Genomic DNA, 16181 nt, shown 5'->3' on the forward strand with positions numbered 1-16181 from the left:
ATGAGTTTACAAATATATTTATAATGTTTTATTCCATACTAATGATATTTTGTATTTGGTAAGAATGAACAACTGTATGGCTGTCTGCCACTGTGTTGGTACTACTGTAGACAGAAATAATAATAAAGAATCAGTATTAATCTTAATAGTGTGCAGGTGCCCATAGTCTGAATTTTCAAAAACTCTTTTGTCAGACAAAGAATATTTACTCTGTTTTCTCCCTAAAAAGAAAAAATGAAACCTCTCATCTTTAAGATACTCCTTAGATTTTATTGAATAACAGAAGAATAACATGGGATTTTTGTATGCCAAATTTAATGACAATAGATACCTTACTGTAGACTGAAATATACTATAATATATTATTAGAATGCTTCATATATCTAAAATGTTATATAACCCTGATGGAATGTTGCAGATGAAACAAAGAAATCTGATTGGTTCCTCACATGACACAGCAGCCTTGAATTGCATTCTAACCGAAGGCTTCTACGGCAGTCAGGGTGGTTAGTTAGCGTCACAGTATAAACATAAAAATGTCTTGCAGATAGGGGAGGGATTTGGAAGAAAAATGAAGTTGTTAAAACACTTCAGTGATCCTCATCTTTGAGCATTTTATTTCCTTGCAGGTATTTTATTTTTTGTCAATCTCAGATTTTTATTTGTTTATTTTGCTTATTGTTACTTGAAGGAAGTGATAGTCTTCAAGTTAATGAACTTTCTAAATAACATTAGTTAACGAGCTAGAAAAATCTCTCTAAAAATAGTTTTATGTTAAGTGATAGAATGAGTTAATGAGTAATGTAATTTCAGAATAATTATTAAATATGGGTGAGTGGGACTTGGTGGGATAGGGGAGGTGTGATAAAAAAGAATCATGAAAAACAGGGCACGGATGGTAATTCTTTGTCCCCACTCTTCCCCATCATATTAAAATTGTGTTAAATAATTTGTCATGTAAGATATCAGTGATGCTTGGTGAGGGCACATTGCTATTGACATTTAAACAGTGGGATATGGCAAGTCAGAACAGGTGGAGAATTGTTTGCTGTCTGCTGACTATTAGAAACACCCCTGGGATGTGAGAATAATGTACCTTAGCTTTAATGTATTTATTATTCTTGACTAAATGGTCTGCTGGAATATAGTTACAAATTACAGCATCAAACATATGACCCTTCTATGCTTTTACATCAAATATTCAAAATATATGCCTGCAGTTTATGCTATTAAAATTTGAAAATTGTTATGTTTAAAAGTGATAAGTCAACCTCGTTTAGAGGATCTGGGTGAGGGAAAAATTACTGTGAGCAGGAATGAGCATTTACATGAAAAGAATACATTGTATTGAAAGGAGATAGAGAGGCATCATAAGATAAAGCATATTTAAAGTATAATGTCAAACAGAAAAGTATTCTGATGAAAAACAACTGTTCCTTATAGTTTAGTTTCTGTGTTCTTTTTCCCCCTAAATTAACCAATATGCTAATAGAATCAGGCTGAAGGCAGCTGGCTGTTAGTGTTACAAGCTGAAAACAAAATGGCTGGCACAGATGAGTACTGTAAATTTGTGATAGAGAACTGGATGCAATTAAGATATCTTTTGTTGAAAGAGAATGTTACAAAATAAGCTGAGGAAATAGCTGAGATTTTTTTGATATGGAAGAAATGTTATTTTATTAAAGAAAATGTACAAATACTGTATTACAGCATAAAAACAAAAGGTTTTATGTTTTAAACAGAGAGTAATATGTTTTCAACTAAGCAATAGGAAACTCTTATTAATATTCATTTAGCCACTACTGCCTTTGTAATTCTAAGATGCAGGTAGTTTCTGAGGGCATTATTTATGAAGTTTTCAGGGTTAACAACAAAGCTAAGGGTAGAAGAAATAAGAGATGAAGAAATTGTTATATTCTTGTGATGGGGGACATTTTGAGATAAATTTCTGGGAATGTTATTTATATATCCTTTGGATTAACATTTATTAAGGATGGAAGAATAGAATATTGGGAGAAATTTAAGTTAAGAATGAAGATAGAATTTAGGAAATGACAACACTCATAGATTTGTATCTTAGAAAATAATTTAATCTGATCATTTCATTGATTTTTGGTAGTCATAGAAAAATTATGTGACATTACAATTGTTGATAGACTTAGATAGATTGAGCTTCAGAAATCATTGTTAATCACTTAACTATGTTGAATACAACACATTAGCTCACTTCTGTCCTAATTTATAGTTTAATGGCCATGCATACACACAAATGAATACATACATAATTGTATTCATTTAGTTTTTATAACCTTCTAGGATAAATTTTATTATTTTGCTCATTTAACAGGTTAAGAAACAGAGGCAAAGATAAAAAGGTTAAATGACTTGACCAAAGTCGTGCAGTAAGTGGTAAGCCAGGATTTGTAGTAGTGCTAAAGACTTTCATCATTCCTTCCTCCAGTAACCAAAGATTAAGATGTGGTAGCATTCAACAGTATCCTTAGCCTTCAGGAGCAAACACGGCGCATACCTTCTGTTAGAAACTGGAGAGTAGAAAAGATCTTTCTGAAATCTGTTTCAGAATTGCTTTAGCTGATACTTTGTTTTCTGAAATCCTTTTTCTATTACTTATCTGTAACTGATGGCTCATCATCATCAGCTAATACAGATATACAGTCTAAAAACTATTTAAAATACATGAAGCTTTCCATACTCTCCCAAAAGGCTACCAACATCTAATCATTCATGTCCCATTCATGAGACTTTCTAAATATTTCTCAACTTTGCCAGCTTTTCTTTCTATATTCTCATTGCCTAACTTTAGCACTTCATCTTATCTCTCTTAAATTGCTGCAGTAGCTTCCTAGCCGTTCTTTGTCTTCCCCCTTAGTATCCTTTAGTCCATTCTCTATTCTGCTGTAAGATTGCATTTTTAAAAAGTAAATCTGATTTTTCTAAAATGTAAATCTCCATAGCTTTCAAATAAAACGTGTCATGGCTTTTCACTTAAACTGCATTATAACAGATGCACACACACAGATAACACACATACTCACAAAGACAGATTTATAATTTAGTTTAAAAAATTGATATTGAAGCTCTTTAATCAGAGATGAAATATCCCAAAATAAATGTGTCTGCGATCAGTTTTTAGTTTAGTATGGTGTGTGTGTTTAAATTTACCCAAGTGGTGTATCACTCTATGTAGTACTCTACAGCTTACTTTTTTTGGTCATGTGGGTGTATATGGGCCTAGTTTGTTTCCTTTATGTATTGTATAGTATTCCTTCTTATGAATGCATTTCTTTTACTAATTTCCCTCCTGATGGAATTTTAGCTTATTTCAGTTTTTGTTGCTGATGTTGCTGTTATAAATAATGCTGCAGTTAATATCCTTATAACACAAATCAGAGTTATTTCTAAGGTTATGCCTAGAAGTGGAATTGCTAGGAGGTCTGAATTTTCACTTTTACTAATAATTTCTCACCTTTGTTATTGTACCTATTTATACTCTACTCAGCAATGTTTGAGAGTTCCTATTTTGCCATATCCGTGACAACTCCTCATATGGTTAGATGTCTCCATGTTTTGCAGTCTAAGGGAGAGGTGATATAACTCTGATTTAATTTCTGTTTCCCTAGTTTCTAGTGAGGCTGAACATCCTTTCATATTTTTATTGGGCTTTCAGATTTACTTTTTTTGTTAATAGCCTGTTCATTTCCTTTACATTTTTTTTTCTGTTGGATTATTTGTCTTTTTCTTTTTTATAGACATTCTTTATATATTGTACATAGGGTTTGGTAAATTATAGCCCACATGCCAAAGGCATCCTGCTGCCTGTTTTTGTACGGTCTGGAAAAGTAGAGCCTTATAGACCATGTTAAGAATTTTTGTCTTTTCTCATGGGAGATCATTTAAACATTTTAGGCCTTAAATAGGATAACTATTAGATTTGCATTTCTAAATATTTACTTAGCTGCTTTGTAGATAAACATTTAGTGGAGAATGGATGTAAGAATGGATGCAGGTTGGAGGTGGAGATAGGTAGGTGGTTCAAGAAACGATTAGTAAATAAAATTGATATTATTTGGTGATGACTCATTGACATGGAGAATTCTGGAAGAGGGGATCAGGTTTGAAGGAATGAAGGGGAGGTTAAAATTTCATTTTTGGATATTTCGAGTTAGATGTATATATTTTTGAGATGTCTGTAACTTCAAAGGCAGTTTATAATAGAATTTTCCAATTTATTCATAGATAGGTGAATAGGGAGCTCCCTAGTAGAATAATGGATTTAAAGGTAAAAATAAATATTTGGTGTGACAATTGAGAATCATTGCAGAATTCGCTTCTGATAACTTTTATTTGATTTTAAAAGATTAAAAAACTAAGGGGTTAGATAATTTCATTTTTTGCTATTTATATTTCCCTCCATCTAGATCAAGACCTTGAATTGATTAGATTCTAAGTAGGGCTAAGATTAAATCAGATTTTAAGTTGAACCCTTTTTGGTAAAATGGCTTATTATTTCCCTTCCCAACTCCCCATCTTCTGTATCTCATCTTGGTATTGGTTTTAGTCCAGTGAAATGCCCAAATTTCACTGGACTGTAAATTAATTGTCACTATATATTTGTTGAACACCTATTGTGTGCCAGGCACTGTTCTAGGCACAAGAGATAGAACAGTGAACAAAAAATTCTTTGTCCTCATGAAACTTAAGTTTTAGTGGGGGAGATGGCTAAAATTAAGATAAGTAAAATATGGCATATGTTATTAGTGATAATTACGAAGGAGAAAAGTGAGGCAGGGAAGGAAGGAAAAAAAGCATATGCCTATATAAATGTGGTGGAGGTTACAATTTTAGATAGGATGAGCAGGGAAGATATCACTGAGGTATCATTTTGACACATACCTCAAGAAGATGAGGAAGTAAGCCAGGCTGATATCTATGAGAAAAGTACTTCAGGCAAAGGCCTTGATATGGGTACAAGCCTGAAGTGTTTAAGGCACAATGAGGGGGGGCCATTATGCTTTAGCCAAGTCAGGTAGAAGAGATAGAAAATGAGGTTAGGGAGAATAGGGCTAGATTGTATAGGACCTTGAAATAAGGACATTGACTTTTATTAAAATTGGATACTTCTGGAGGATTTTGAGAAGAGTGTCATGATTTGATTTGTGTTTTAATAGAACCATTCTGATTGCTGCATTGAGAATCAGTTGAAACAGGATGGGAAAGAAACAAGAAATCAGAATATTGATGCAAGTGGCTTGGACTAAAGTGGTAGTAGCAAAGAGTGAGATAATTTGGGTATATGATGGTGAGCTGACAGGATTTACTGTAGGGTTGCATGTGTGGTGTGAGAGGAAAAGAACAGTTAAGGATGACTCCAGTGTGTTTAACTTGAGCAACTGAAAGAACGGATCTGCTATTTATGGAGAGGAAGAAGACTGTGGAGGAGAAGATTATGAAAGAACAGTAGGACATTAAATTTTGAGATATCTGTTTGATATCCAAGTAGTTATGTAGGGTAGGTAACTGGGATATGTACATATGGAATTCATGGACAAGGTCCAGGCTTGAGACATAAATTTGGAAACCATTGGCATATATATATATATAAAACGTAAAACCATGAGTCTGTTTGAGATAACAGGAAGATAAGGGAATGTGTGCAGCAGAGAATGCAGATTAGAAAACTGAAATCTGGGACATTCCAACATTTACAGATTGGAGAAATGAGGAAAAACTAACCCGGGAGTCTTAGAAGGAGAAGGGTCAGAAAGGTAGGAAAGTATGATGTCTTGAAAAGTTTTCAAGGGATGGAGAGTGACTAACTGCATCAAATGTTAAGTAAAGAAAATAAGAAAATTGGAAAGTGATCATTGGATTTAGCTAGTTGGCATTATAGGAGATTTAAGTGTGGATTCTCTGCAGTGGTGGGGAGAAAGCCTGATGGAAATAGATTCAAGGAAGAAAAGAAAAAGTTAAACTGATAACAGTGATTAGAAATTAGTCTTTCAAGTGAGTACAACACAATTTTTATAATACTGTATCTCACATATTTCATGAATCTGTCTTTTCCTCTTTAGTCTCAATGGTGCTATCTTTTTTCAGGCTTTCCATTCCTCTGAGCATATTGTAGTGATCTCTTTGCCTTTTGCCTGTATTACTTCAGTGCCAAAACTTATATTGCCACATTTATTTTTTGAAAGCACCAGTCAGATCATGTCAATCTCTGACTTAATGTCCTTCAAATTCTTCCCCACACTTTGTAGGATCAAGCTCAAATTGATTATTATGACACAATGACAATGCATTTTATGATTATACTTTTCATGATTATGACTCTGCCCTCTTTTCCAACTCTTTTTTCTGTGGTCCAGCCATACTGAACTTTCTGAATCTCTAAGTGCCCTGTGTTCCTTGATTCTTGTCTGTCCGATAAAATCTAGCATGGTTCCTAAATACCCTTTTTCTACTTTAGATGCTGTGGCTTCCCAAGGTTAATGTGAAGAATGCTGTGTCTATTTTAGCTTTAAGAATCTTAGGACTCTCTACCTCTAGATGACATCATCATCTTGACAATGCTGCTTCTCACGCCCAGATCAAAGAAGTAAACTGTGACTAGTTAACTACAACTTAAATCCTTCTCCACATTACATATTATTATATCCTTATATCCCTGTTTGGTCCTCAATCCCTTCAGCCCTCGCTGAATATAAAATATCCTATAAGAACCCACTCCTAAATCCAATGAAGCACAACCAGTGATAAACTGTACTATTAGAATCTATTACCTTATGGCATCTTTGTGTTAGCATTGGAAACTTTTAGATGTATCTAGTTCATCACTGTGTCATGGCACCACTTAATCTCCACTAATCATTCTCAACTTTGGCTGTATATTATAATCAGTCAGGGAGCTTTAAAGAAATACTGATGCCCCCATTACATCCTCACAGGTTCTTATTTAATTGGTCTGGAATATGGCCTGGGCATAAAGATTTTTTAAAATCCCTGAATCCGTGTGTCATTCTATAATATGTAGCCAAGGTTGAGACCCATATGTATCCATCTAAGTGTCCAGTTTTAACAAATAAGGATACCGAAAATGTGTGCGTGTATGTCGCATAACTGAAAAGGAAAATTGAAGTTCTAGCTTTTTAGACTGTACTGACATTAATGAAAATAGTTGTTGTCTATTTGGTCCTTACCATATACCAGGCACTGTGTTAAGTATTTTACAAATTTGTACCATTCAGTTCTTATTAAGATCCTATTAGGTAGATGTTATTTTTCTTTCTAATAGAAGAAGAAACAGGATTTGGACATAAAGCAAACTTGGCCAGAATTGTAGAGTTTGTAAGTACAGGATCTAGGATTTGAAACTAGGCTTATTCTAAAGCCTGTTCTCTTTTTCACCATTCCTTGTCACCTTCTTGCAAAAGGGAATATAGTTTATTTTCGAATCTATATAAGACATGCCATGGCATGTTGGAAAGATCTAACAGTACACTTGGGGAAGATAAAAAAAGAAGAATACATTCCAAGGTAAACTTGAAATAATTGCTGACTTCAAAATTCTTCCTCTTAATTGGTTATTCAGTATAGTTTACCCAAATTCTTGAGCCTGATTTAACAGTTTCCAGTACTTGGGAATTCTTAGTAAATATAGATATCTATTAGTTGTGACTGTTGACCATGCTAATGTAAGATGGGAAATTGGGTATGGGGTTTATGGGATCTTTGTACCATCTTCACAACTTTCCTGTAAATTAAAACTATTCTAAAATAAAAAGTTTGTTTATAAAAAGAAAACACACACAAAAAACTGTAATTGTAGATATCTTTATTTTTAATAGTTACTGTTAACTAAATTCTGTGGTATTTTTGGCATTTTGTATATTCATGGTGACACCTTGAGAGCACTGTCATCATCTTTTAAAATACTGGCATTATTACTGGCGATTGCTCCATTTGCAATTAACAAGTCTAGTTTGCTTTCCTGTTATTAGACATCATCATTTGATGCATAGCTACATCAAAATATTCTATGTTTAGTAAAACTTTTTTAAAGCTTCAGATCAGGGTTTATTTCTGGGACATATTTATTGAATGCCTTAGGCAAATACAGATTAATAACTCATATGACCAAGTTATTTTCCATCTTGAGATTTATAGTATGTAGCTAGATCTATGAAAACCTGTAGCTTGCCACTTTTATATTCTGTCAGGCTTTGAAAATATTTTATAATATAGATTTAAAGAGTGTAAGCTATGACACTGATAATATTATGTTAATCAGTATATTTATTTGGTGTAGAATGCGTCCTTTTTTCTTTAGAAGAAGAGACACTATAGATGTTTTGTTAAGAACTAACTCAGGTGTAGGTGGATCTGAGCATCCTATGAAAATTCCTATTGATAAATAAAGATTATTGAAGTTGGTGTGGAGACTAAGACCATGGTGCTTTGTAATTATGCTACACATCTTTTCTTTTTATGCTATCATCTTGGATAAGAAAAGGAAGACACTGGACTCATTGAACTGTATCTCAGACCACACCCATAGCACTGTTTTTTCTTGAACTTGCTTTGGTTCTATGAAAGAGTTAATTCTAGAGGTGACCCTTGAGAAAATTTTTTCAATACCCATTTAAGAATCCCCACTGTAGATTTCATGTCTACACTGAACATGCCAAGATGAAAAAGGCTTTCTAAGCCATACTGAATGTTCTAGTTTGCTAGCTGCCAGAATGCAACACACCAGAAATGGAACAGCTTTTTAAAAGGGGAATTTATTAAGTTCCAAGTTTACAGTTCTTAAACTGTGAAAATGTCCAAAATTAAAGAAAGGATATAGAAATGTCCAATCTAATGCATACGGGGAAAGATACCTTGGTTCCAGAAGGCCGATGACATTCAGGGATTCTCTCTCAACTGGAAAGGCACATGGTAAGTATGGTGGTATCTGCTAGTTTTCTTTCCAAGCTTCTTGTTTCATGATGCTCTCCCAGGGGTGTTTTCCTTCTTTATGTGGAAAGGTTTCTAGCTTTGTGGGCTCTTGTGGTTCTTGCGGCTCTGTCAATCTCTCCAAAAATGTATCCTCTTTTAAAAGATTCCAGTAAACTAATCAAGACCCACCTGAAATTCGGCAAGCCTCATCTCTGTGGAAATAATCTAATGAAGCTTCCAGCCTACAGTACTGAATAGGAATTAAAAGAAAGGCTGCCTCTACAAGATGGATCAGAATTAAAACATGGTTTTTGTAGGATACATAATCCTTTCAGACTGGCATACTGAGTGTCTCATAGTCCAGAGATAGTGAAATAAAGAATGACTGTCACACAGTGTGGCAGTGCTGTAATACATCATATGTATAATATGGTATGGAAATACAGAAGATGAAACAATTCTTCTTTGTAGACTTTGGAAAGTCTTTTTAGAATGGATAGGAAATGACTTTTAAGCTGTATTTAGGTGAATGGATGTTGTTGATCATAATGGTTTTGGATGAAGGTTCACATTATTTAATAAATGTTTACTTTGTACCAGATGCCATGTTAGATTTTATGTCCATAACTACATTTGTTTCTCATAAGCCTGTAGGGTATTTCTACATCAGTTTCACAGATAAAGAAACTGAGGTTCAGGCGATTTAATTAATTTTTCTGAGGATACTTAAATAGTAATAGTTCAAAGATTGAGTCCACGTCAGCTTTGCTAGATGCCAAGAACCATGAATATATATTGACTACAATTGCATTATATAGTCAATTGCAGGGACCTGCCTTTTAAGCAGAGGAGAAAGCATAAATAAATTGGTGGAGGTCCCTATAACACATTTCCTCTTTGAATATCACTAAGTAGTACAATGCTGCCAGAATATAGGGGAGCATATTATTTAGGATTTTATGGTTGCAAGTAACAGAAATTTCGACTCGGAATTGCTGATACCGAGAGATTGGCAAACTTTTTCTGTAAAGAACCAGATAATAAATACTTTGGGCTTTGCAGGTTATATAATCTCTGTTGCAGTTAATAAGCTCTGTCCCATATAGTGCAAATGCAGCCACAGACCTTTATATAAATGAGCGAACATGGCTGTGTTTTAATAAAAGTTTATTTTATAGATTCGGAAATTTGAATTTCATATATTTCCACATCACAGAATATTTATTTTTTAATTTTTTCCTATCATTAAGAAATATAAAGACCATTCTTAACTCACTGGCAATACAAAAACATGTAGCAGTCCAGATTTGGCCCATGGGTTATCGTTTACTGACCCCTACTTATATGATTAAGAGGATTTTTTGGCCGATATCATTGCAGTCCAGACATAAGGTGGTTGTTTCCACTAATTCAGTAATGTCAGTAAGGATCCTGTTGTCTTCCACTCTGCACAATTCTGTAGTGCCACTGTCATGCTATTGTTTATTCCCTCTTGTGTTTATAAGATGACAGTCAGCATTTGCAGGGTTCCCATGGATCTGCTTCTGGTCTGGAGGAAGAGAAGCAGGACCTTTTCCAGAAATTCTTTCTAAATCTCCTGAATCCCATTAGGTTTCATGAAACCCCATCATTCCTTAGAAGCCATACTAAATCATCTACATTGGCTAAATTCAGCAGTCAGTTTTCAGTCTTCATATTATTTGGCCTATCAACACCTGATCTTTTTTCCTTCATGCAGTGCTTTCTTTACTTGATTTATCTTCTGTATTCTTTTGCTTTTGTTCTTTTTCTCTAGCTGTTACTTTTTTTTAAAAATAATATTTTTAATGAGAAATAGCTGCATACATAGAGTCCAACCGTATTATACAATCATTGGCTCACAATATCATCACTTAACTGTGTATTCTTCACCATGATCATTTTTAGAACATTTGCATCACTCCAGAAAAAGAAATTTAAAAAAAAACCCTCATACATCCCATACCCTTTACCCTTCCCTCTCATTGACCCACTGTATTTCAGTCTACTCAGTTTTTACCCTTTATCTCCCCCTATTATTTATTTATTTTTATCCTTTTTAAAAAATTCACCTGTCCATACCCTAGATAAAAGGGGTTTTCACAATCACAGTCATAGTGTAAAAGCTATATAGTTATACAGTCTTCTTTAAGAATCAAGGATCCTGGAACACAGCTTATTGGTTCCCCTCTAGCCACTTCAATATACCATAAACGAAAAAGGGATATCTATATAATGTGAAGGAATAACCTCCAGGATGAACTGTAGACTCTGTTTGAAATCTCTCATCCGTGGAGACTTTATTTTGTCTCATTTCTCTGTTCCCCTTTTTGGTCAAGAGGGCTTTCTCATCCTGTGCTGCTCAACCATGGGAATGGGTCCCACATTGCCAGGGTGATTTACACCCCTGGGAGTCATGTCCCATATGGGGATTGGCCACTACTTCTTCATTTGAAGTCCCTTCTCATACCCCCAGACTCTGCTGTCTGTTGGATTCAGCCCCAAGGCTTAGTCCTTTGATCTCTTTACTCTCTCACTGTCTGTTTTATTTATATTCTCTTCGTTGGAGATTTCATAGTTTAATGTGATTTATATCCTGATAGTGTATGTACTGATAGCATATGCATATCCATCTCTGCTTGTTTGACTAATAGGCATCTCAAACTTGACATGTGTAAAACTGAATTCCAGATACTCTCTTCAGCACCGAATATGTTCTCTCATAGTCTTTCATATCTCAATAAATTGTAAATCCATACTTTGAACCAAAAATTTTGAAATAACTGTTAATTCCTCTCTTTCTCTTATTTTTTGACAACAGATGCTCTCAGCTCTACCTTCAGAATATTTCCAGAATCTGACTTCTTCTTACCATTTCACTACTCATTTAGTCCAAGCCTTCATATACCTTCAGGAGTTTTGTAGTAGCCTCTTTTTTTTTTTAATTAATTAAAGAAAAAAAAGAAATTAACACAACATTTAGAAATCGTCCATTCTACATATGCAATCAGTAATTCTTAACATCATCACATAGATGCATGATCATCATTTCTTAGTACATTTGCATCGATTTAGGAAAAGAACTAGCAAAACAACAGAAAAAGATATAGAATGTTAATATAGAGAAAAAAATAAAATAATAATAATAGTAAAAAAAAGATACAAACAAACAAACAAACAAACAAAACCTATAGCTCAGATGCAGCTTCATTCAGTGTTTTAACATGATTACTTTACAATTAGGTATTATTGTGCTGTCCATTTTTGAGTTTTTGTATCTAGTCCTGTTGCACAGTCTGTATCCCTTCAGCTCCGATTACCCATTATCTTACCCTGTTTCTAAGTCCTGTTGGTCTCTGTTACCAATGACATATTCCAAGTTTATTCTCGAATGTCGGTTCACATCAGTGGAACCATACAGTATTTGTCCTTTAGTTATTGGCTAGACTCACTCAGCATAATGTTCTCTAGGTCCATCCATGTTATTACATGCTTCATAAGTTTATCCTGTCTTAAAGCTGCATAATATTCCATCGTATGTGTATACCACAGTTTGTTTAGCCACTCTTCTGTTGATGCACATTTTGGCTGTTTCCATCTCTTTGCAATTGTAAATAACGCTGCTATAAACATTGGTGTGCAAATGTCCGTTTGTGTCTTTGCCCTTAAGTCCTTTGAGTAGATACCCAGCAATGGTATTGCTGGGTCGTATGGCAATTCTATATTCAGCTTTTTGAGGAACCGCCAAACTGCCTTCCACAGTGGTTGCACCCTTTGACATTCCCACCAACAGTGGATAAGTGTGCCTCTTTCTCCGCATCCTCTCCAGCACTTGTCATTTTCTGTTTTGTTGATAATGGCCATTCTGGTGGGTGTGAGATGATATCTCATTGTGGTTTTGATTTGCATTTCTCTAATGGCCAGGGACATTGAGCATCTCTTCATGTGCCTTTTGGCCATTTGTATTTCCTCTTCTGAGAGGTGTCTGTTCAAGTCTTTTTCCCATTTTGTAATTGGGTTGGCTGTCTTTTTGTTGTTGAGTTGGACTATCTCTTTATAAATTCTGGATACTAGACCTTTATCTGATATGTCGTTTCCAAATATTGTCTCCCATCGTGTAGGCTGTCTTTCTACTTTCTTGATGAAGTTCTTTGATGCACAAAAGTGTTTAATTTTGAGGAGCTCCCATTTATTTCTTTCTTTCTTCAGTGCTCTTGCTTTAGGTTTAAGGTCCATAAAACCGCCTCCAATTGTAAGCTTCATAAGATATCTCCCTACATTTTCCTCTGTTTTATGGTCTTAGACCTAATGTTTAGATCTTTGATCCATTTTGTGTTAACTTTTGTATAGGGTGTGAGATATGGGTCCTCTTTCAGTCTTTTGCATATGGATATCCAGTTCTCTAGGCACCATTTATTGAAGAGACTGTTCTGTCCCAGGTGACTTGGCTTGACTGCCTTATCAAAGATCAAATGTCCATAGATGAGAGGGTCTATATCTGAGCACTCTGTTCGATTCCATTGGTCGATATATCTATCTTTATGCCAGTACCATGCAGTTTTGACCACTGTGGCTTCATAATATGCCTTTAAGTCCGGCAGCGTGAGACCGCCAGCTTCATTTTTTTTCCTCAAGATACTTTTAGCAATTCGGGGCATCCTACCCTTCCAGATAAATTTGCTTATTGGTTTTTCTATTTCTGAAAAACAAGTTGTTGGGATTTTGATTGGTATTGCATTGAATCTGTAAATCAATTTAGGTAAGATTGACATCTTAACTATATTTAGTGTTCTAATCCATGAACACGGTATGCCCTTCCATCTATTTATGTCTTCTGTGATTTCTTTTAACAGTTTTTTGTAGTTTTCTTTGTATAAGTTTTTTGTCTCTTTAGTTAAATTTATTCCTAGGTATTTTATTCTTTTAGTTGCAATTGTAAATGGAATTCGTTTCTTGATTTCCCCCTCAGCTTGTTCATTACTAGTGTATAGAAATGTTACAGATTTTTGAATGTTGATCTTGTACCTGCTACTTTGCTGTACTCATTTCTTAGCTCTAGTAGTTTTGTTGTGGATTTTTCCAGGTTTTCGACGAATAGTATCATATCATCTGCAAACAGTGATAGTTTTACTTCTTCCTTTCCAATTCTGATGCCTTGTATTTCTTTTTCTTGTCTAATTGCTCTGGCTAGAACCTCCAACACGATGTTGAATAATAGTGGTGATAATGGACATCCTTGTCTTGTTCCTGATCTTAGGGGGAAAGTTTTCAATTTTTCCCCATTGAGGATGATATTAGCTGTGGGTTTTTCATATATTCCCTCTATAATTTTAAGGAAGTTCCCTTGTATTCCTATCTTTTGAAGTGTTTTCAACAGGAAAGGATGTTGAATCTTTCAAATGCCTTCTCTGCATCATTCAGTATGATCATGTGGTTTTTCTGCTTTGATTTGTTGATATGGTATATTACATTAATTGATTTTCTTATGTTGAACCATCCTTGCATACCTGGGATGAATCCTGCTTGGTCATGATGTATAATTCTTTTAATGTGTTGTTGGATTCGATTTGCTAGAATTTTGTTGAGGATGTTTGCATCTATATTCATTACAGAGATTGGCCTGTAGTTTTCTCTTTTTGTTATATCTTTGCCTGGTTTTGGTATGAGGGTGATGTTGGCTTCATAGAATGAATTAGGTAGCTTTACCTCCGCTTCGATTTTTTTGAAGAGTTTGAGGAGAGTTGGTACTAATTCTTTCTGGAATATTTGATAGAATTCACATGTGAAGCCATCTGGTCCTGGACTTTTCTTTTTAGGAAGCTTTTCAATGACTAATTCAATTTCTTTACTTGTGATTGGTTTGTTGAGGTCATCTATTTCTTCTTGAGTCAAAGTTGGTTGTTCATGTCTTTCCAGGAGTGCATCCGTTTCATCTAAATTGTTGTATTTATTAGCGTAAAGTTGTTCAGAGTATCCTGTTATTACCTCCTTTATTTCTGTGAGGTCAGTGGTTATGTCTCCTCTTCCATTTCTGATCTTATTTATTTGTATCCTCTCTCTTCTTCTTTTTGTCAATCTTGCTAACGGCCCATCAATCTTATTGATTTTCTCATAGAACCAACTTCTGGTCTTATTGCTTTTCTCTGTTGTTTTCATGTTTTCAATTTCATTTATTTCTGCTCTAATCTTTGTTATTTCTTTCCTTTTGCTTGCTTTGGGGTTAGTTTGCTGTTCTTTCTCCAGTTCTTCCAAGTGGACAGTTAATTCCTGAATTTTTTCCTTTTCTTCTTTTCTGATATAGGCATTTAGGGCAATAAATTTTCTTCTTAGCACTGCCTTTGCTGTGTCCCGTAGGTTTTGATATGTTGTGTTTTTGTTTTCATTCGCCTCGAGGTATTTACTAATTTCTCTTGCAATTTCTTCTTTGACCCACTCGTTGTTTAAGAGTGTGTTGTTGAGCCTCCACGTATTTGTGAATTTTCTGGCACTCCGTCTATTATTGATTTCCAACTTCATTCCTTTATAATCCGAGAAAGTGTTGTGTATGATTTCAATCTTTTTGAATTTGTTAAGACTTGCTTTGTGACCCAGCATATGGTCTATCTTTGAGAATGATCCATGAGCACTTGAGAAAAAGGTGTATCCTGCTGTTGTGGGATGTAATGTCCTATAAATGTCTGTTAAGTCTAGCTCATTTATAGTAATATTCAGATTCTCTATTTCTTTATTGATCCTCTGTCTAGATGTTCTGTCCATTGATGAGAGTGGTGAATTGAAGTCTCCAACTATTATGGTAGATGTGTCTATTTCCCTTTTCAGTGTTTGCAGTGTATTCCTCACGTATTTTGGGGCATTTTGGTTCGGTGCATAAATATTTATGTTTGTTATGTCTTCTTGTTTAATGTTCCTTTTATTAGTAGATAGTGTCCTTGTTTGTCTCTTTTAACTGTTTTATATTTGAAGTCTAATTTGTTGGCTATTAGTATTGCCACTCCTGCTCTTTTCTGGTTGTTATTTGCATGAAATATCTTTTCCCAACCTTTCACTTTCAACTTATGTTTTCTTTGGGTCTAAGATGTGTTTCCTGTAGACAGCATATAGAAGGATCCTGTTTTTTTTTTTGTTTTTTTTTTTAAAGGAAAGACAGAGAGAAGGAAGGAAGGATAGAAGGAAGGAAGAAAGGAAGAAAGGGAAACATCTTTAAA

At 34.6% G+C, this 16181-nt stretch overlaps 1 protein-coding gene across 11 annotated transcripts in view; it reads left to right on the forward strand.

Annotated features, from left to right (window-relative positions):
• Positions 1–16181, forward strand: part of TANC2 (tetratricopeptide repeat, ankyrin repeat and coiled-coil containing 2) — a 642298-nt gene that overhangs the window by 115999 nt on the left and 510118 nt on the right. The window contains exon 1 of one of the 11 annotated variants that reach the window (XM_077163520.1): positions 366–629. The exons of the other annotated variants lie outside the window; for them this stretch is intronic. The gene's annotated coding sequence lies outside the window, so the exon portion shown is untranslated. Of the gene's footprint in view, positions 1–365; positions 630–16181 lie in introns of those variants that run through there. 11 annotated transcript variants of the gene reach the window in all.

This window comes from Tamandua tetradactyla, chromosome 6, assembly GCF_023851605.1.
Source record: "Tamandua tetradactyla isolate mTamTet1 chromosome 6, mTamTet1.pri, whole genome shotgun sequence".
Taxonomy (NCBI): domain Eukaryota; kingdom Metazoa; phylum Chordata; class Mammalia; order Pilosa; family Myrmecophagidae; genus Tamandua; species Tamandua tetradactyla.